We start from the raw sequence: 6000 nt of genomic DNA, 5'->3' as shown, positions 1-6000 counted from the left end.
ATTGATGATGGTGATTAAATTAAATTAAATTAAAAAACAAGTAAAAAAGTAGTAGTCGGCTTTGACGACAGAGATATACCCTCAGCCTGTGTAGATTGAAACAATTTTTTCCCAAAATACGTATGTATTTAGGGGGTTTTAAATATTTTGGTCATTTGAACCGACAAAAATTTTGATTAGGATTAAAGATCAAAAGTTTTGCGGAGGAGATACTAAAAGGAATGGATCGACATTGACCGTTATGGAAGTGGATCTCCAGCCACAACATATGGTACCATAGGGGTTTTACACTCTTCGGGCTGTTTGCTCAAGAAGTATGGACTTGCCCCTAAAAAACTTTTACCATCGTAATTGAGGCAGCGAATGCAAGTTGCTTCAACAAAAATCAATGTGATTCGATATCGGGTCTTAAAGTGAACTTATCCGAAATTTTGTGTGGGAGGTACCGGATGGAGTAGACAAATATAGTACATATTTGAACCTGATATATATCTGGTAGATATATTAGGATGTGTAAAGTATGGACCAATTCGGCCACTCCCTTCAAGAGTTATCGTGCGCACAAACTTTCCGAACATTTTCGAACTTTTGTGGGGAAGGTTCCGGAAGGAGTGGACCGATGTAGCTCATCTTCGAACTTAAACTAAGTTTGCACAAAATGTTACAAAGACCAATTTTCGGACCGAAATCGGCAGATTCGTTCGAGAGTTATCTTGCGCTACAACCACCTCACACGCGGTGTCATAGGGTGTTTTTTTTGCAACTTTCATGCTATTTTCTCAGGAAGTATGGACTTGCCCCTGATGAAACTTGTACCGTCGTATGGAGGGCATTGAATACAAGTTGCTAAAACAAAAATCAAGCGATTCGAGAGATGGCCCTAAACTGAAACTTTTCCAAAATTTTTGTGTGGGAGGTACCCGAAGGAGTGGACCAATTGGAACCCTCATAATACTCTGGTAGAAAGTTACGCTATACAAAGTATGGACCAAATCGGTCACTCCCTTAAAGAGTTATCGTGCGCACAAACTTTCCGAACATTTTCGAACTTTTGTGGGAGAGGTACCGGAAGGAGTGACCGATGTAGCTCATCTTCGAACTTAAACTAAGTTTGGGCAAAATATTACGAAAGCCAAAATTTCAACCGAATCGGTTCATCCGTTCGAGAGTTATCGTGCGCTCCAGCCAGCAGGACAGACAGACAGACGACGGACATGGCTAAATCAACTCCAAATTGTCTGCAACACATTTCGTTCCAAACATACTTGGGGTCTAAAACCATTATTTCGATGAGGGCACATTTTCATCGTAAAGTGTATATACCTCCTTAGCCTAAAGGCTGAGGGTATAAAAATATATTAATTATTTTGGTTCAGTTCGCCTTAAGTCATTTGTTTATAAAAGTCAGATAGCTGAAAACGTTCGTATCTCCTTAAAAGAAATATTTTCGAGTGAAAAGATTATGCACAGAGGTTAGTGGTGTAGGGTATCGCATAGTCGGCCCCGTACCGACTATAGCCATTTCTCACTTATTTATATTTATATTTCTGTTTTGAATTTTGTATTTAAAATATTATATTATATTATATTTTATATTATATATATTTATTTTTGTATCTGCTGACACTGTCGAAATCGAGCTGGCAATAAATATAAAACAAATAAAATAAATTCATCCTTAGTTAATAATTCAGTCTAGTGAAAAATGTTACAGCGCTTTTTTCCAAGTAATAGTTTGACAAATCTTGTTTAACGAGGTGTTCGGAAAAATGTTAATTTTTTCGATACCACGTTGTTGTGGTTTTTGCATGTATCGTGCGTGTGTGTCGAAACGCACATAAATTTATGTATATTAATATACATGGGCTTTTATGTACGTATGTAAAATTGTAAGTGTCATGTAAATTGTAATATTTTATGGTAAAACAATTCAGCCAGATGGGTTAACATAAACAAGTATTTAACCTTCATTGGAACATAAAAAGGAATAAGTTCATAAATACATTAGGCAATTTTCATTGCGGCAATTGTCAGTTTGATGGAAGGAGAGGTGAAGCATATATTAACCCTTTGCCTCTCAACGACAAACTGACAATTGCCGCAAGGAAAATTGCCTAATATAGATTAACTAAATCTATTCATGAATACAATTTGGGCGGGTTCCTTTAGTTCATCATCAAAAAAGACTACTAACAACTTTAGTCTGAGAAATATTGGAAACATTACGGACTGGCACATACATATTTCGGGAAGTATTGGTTTCCCTGCACTGTTGTAATCACGATCGCTACCAACTATTAAAACTTAAATACAACCCGATAAGTGATTATAAAGTGAGGTTAAGGTGTTGAACTTTTGTAGCGGAAGTACCTGATGCAATGGGTCAACATAGTTCATCTGAAAACTTAAATCTAACTTGGGAAGTCAGCCATTTGAGTTGGTCACTCAGTTGTTTTGCCCTTTTTTCTTTAATCGTTTAATATAATACACCAAAATCTACCTTCAATGGGTAAAATTTGCATGTATATAACCATGAATAACAGTGTCGGTGAACAACAAAACCTCGCATAAGACGCATTTCTCACTGACATTCGTTATATATTTAGTTTTTGTTTTTGGTTTGTCTGTGTGACATTGTTTTACCTCCTCTTTAGTTTTTTTGTTATTGGCTTTCCATCATCTGACCATAACATTTCACGCTTGACACAGAAGTTCTGTTCAACGAAAAGCCACACTACCGAAACAAATTAGAATTTTGTCGGAACGAATAGACGAATGGCCTAAGGTTGCTACTAAAGTGTGAATGCAAGTGCATTATTTTAAATGGTCAATGGGCCAATGACTATTTGACATGACTTGTCACCCCCGCCACAATTGTACACCACCTACACCAATGTTATTTTGTATGGAATGGACAAGTTTAAGGTGGTTAGTTAGGGCAATGGCGTAGCACCTATGCTAGTTATTGCTTTTACTTACTACTACATACAGGGGCTAACTAGAACTTTTAATATATAGAAGTCCCAAAAAATGTTTTGTTAATCTTGCCCCAAACTGAATGGATAATTTTTTACTTAACTGTATAGCTATTTCTGCAAAATGTATACTCATATCTAAAACAATGTTCAATTACACACTTTGTTTATTGTTTTTAAAATCTCAATTCCCTAGCCATAAAATAAAAAGTTCATTAACTATTATTATTAACCACAGCAACAATTTTACATTTTCAAATTGTCCACACATTCATTTGCCTATCGAAGGACTCAATCAAATGTCTTGTCTATTCATATCTTCAACAATATTTTATGCTAACGGAAACCAAAAAAGAAAAAAACAACAACAAAATAGTTACACACATGCATTCACAACAAACAACAGTTTTGGTAAACTATTTTTTTAATGACTAATGTCACTGTCACTCGCACTGTTACCAGCACAATACCACCAGTCGACAATGCCATACATTACTTTGTGGCTGAGAAGAATGACAATATTTACACTCGAAAAATAATAGGAGTTGTTATTGCTACTACTACTACTACGAGAGAATAAATACAATACAGGACTTATTTAAAATTTGATCAAAATATGTACAGCCGACAGCATTGCGATAAGCCTGAGACTGCGAAGAAACGAATAATTTTAGAAATTTCCACAGGGTCTAAAAGCGATACTTATTTTGTGGATGATGTATCAGCAACAATGGGCCTAATTATTCAATCGACAGATCAAATCAACACAATCTACGCGAATGAAATTCTCAATCCTTCATATAATCGTACTACAAAACACCACTTGCTGACTTAGTTACCCTACTATACGAGGGTGGACTATAACTTTCTGGCCTAACAATGAAAACGCGAATATTTACCACCACAAATAGTTTTATTTTTTTCTTAAGTAGTCTCCAGCATGATTTTACTCTTTGTCCTGCGCTCAAAGCAATTGTTGAAGCACTTTTTTCACTCCGATCGAGACACCTCCAAAACATGGTTTTTGAACGCCTCAACAGCATCTTCTGGCGACAAAAATCGTTGACCACTCCTTTTTTTCTTGATATGCTGGAATCAAATAAATTCATTGGATCCCCAGTCAGGCGCTGGTTTGAATCGATCTGTGAGAGCTGGCATTGTCATTAGTCAGAATGATTCGTGTTCTCTTGTTCGCTTTTCGAATTTCTCAGAAGACCTCAGGCAAACAAATTGTAGTGTACCACTCTTAATTAGCTGTCCTACATTTCTCAAGCCGTATAGTCGCTTTACTGTCAATGTTGCCGAAAAAACAGGCAACGATTTGCTTCGAAGTGCTTCTTACATGAACAACTTTCGATCGATTTGGCTCGCTTTCGAAAACCTGTTTTGGTTCGGGATCCTAAGACTGGATCCAAGATCCGCTGTCTATGACGATCTCATAAACATCGTTTGAGGCTCCGCGATCGTTTTTTATTAACTATTTCCTTCACTAATACACGAGAGCCTCGTTTTGGGCGATTGTCCAATTTTGCCATATTTAACGAGAAAAATCCATTTTTGCGGTCATGTGTTTATGCAATATCAAATGTCAGTTGGTGGAAGTAATGCCCAAGGTTGCCTCTAACTTATGGTATATAACATGGCGATCTTGCATTATCCGGTAAGGCACGGCTCTATGTTTTTCTGGCACAACGTCCGATTTTGAGCGACCCTCACGACCTTCGTTTTTTGACGAGTGTCGGTCACGGTGGGGGTAACGTAGGGAATGGAAGATACCAAGGAACGGTCCTGACCGGTTTTAACATGGCAAAGCCCAGGATTTATCTTGGTCCCACTTTCATCTCAAGTGGACACTGACCTCCCCGTGGTGTCACCTGGGGAACTGCCTTTAACACCCGTTAAAGGTAGTGAGCTAACATGTGCCGCGCGTTCACCCCCCTCTAGAAAAAACAGCCTACTATGAAAAAACGAAAGAAAAGAAAAACAAACCCCTCTAAAGTTGACGAACCCCGCAAACGTTTTAAGGACCATGATCTGCGAATCTGCACCTAGAATGTTCGCACTCTTTATAGGGAAGGTGCAGTCTTCGCATTGGCAGACGTACTTGAAAAGTACAAGGCCGATATTACTGACATACAAGAAATACGATGGATTGGGAAAGGCGTCACAACAACACCTAAAGGTGACGCACTGTATTATAGCTGCCATGACGTAAAGCATGAGTTTGGTTGCGGATTCGTAGTTATTCGGAGGCTAAAACATCTGGTATCCAGCTTCACCCCAGTGTATGAAAGACTTGCTGCAATTCGATTAAAAGCTAAATTCTTCAACATTAGCTTTATTTGCGCTCAAGCTCCCACTGAAGAAAAAGACGAACAGACCAAAGATATATTTTACGAGCGCTTAGAAGAAACTTATGACCGTTGTTCTGCCCATGACATTAAAATTATACAAGAAGATTTTAATGCCAAAATTGGAAAGGAGAATATCTTTGGCCCAAACAGTCGGGAAATTCAGTCTCCACAGTGAAACATCTGACAATGGTATGAGTCTGATAGACTTTGCAGCAGCAAAAAACATGGTAGTTATCAGTACCAGATTTAATCATCTGGATATTCATAAGGGCACCTGGCTGTCTCCTGATCAAAGAACAAGTAATCAAATTGATCATGTTGTGATAGATGGAAGACATTCATCGAGCGTGTTGGATGTACGATCGTTCCGAGGCGCAAACATTTATTCGGACCACTACCTTGTTGCAGCAAAGGTACGTACCGGTCTAAACGTTGCAAAAAAAGCACGAACAGATACAACGCGGAAGTTGGACATCGATAGGCTGCAAACACAACAGATAGCCACAGCATATTCCACTCAAGTGGCCCAACTGCTTAATCAAAGCACTCCTCGTCCCGATAACATAACAGGACAATGACAAAATATTGCCCACTCCATGCAAACAGCCGCAAAATCAGTACTTGGATACCAGAGACCTCCACCAAGGAATCCATGATATGACCAGGAGTGT

The 6000-nt window shown here is 38.3% G+C and overlaps 1 protein-coding gene across 11 annotated transcripts in view; it reads left to right on the top strand.

Moving 5' to 3' along the window:
* LOC141398634 (voltage-gated potassium channel subunit beta-2-like) overlaps positions 1–6000 on the top strand; it is a 726071-nt gene that overhangs the window by 343634 nt on the left and 376437 nt on the right. The gene's annotated exons all lie outside the window — the stretch shown is intronic.

This window comes from Musca autumnalis, unplaced genomic scaffold (assembly GCF_047663935.1).
Source record: "Musca autumnalis isolate F117 unplaced genomic scaffold, ASM4766393v1 scaffold_3, whole genome shotgun sequence".
In the NCBI taxonomy this organism is placed as follows: Eukaryota; Metazoa; Arthropoda; class Insecta; order Diptera; family Muscidae; genus Musca; species Musca autumnalis.
Note: the sequence above shows the minus strand (reverse complement) of the source record. Positions and strands in the feature narration are given on the sequence as shown.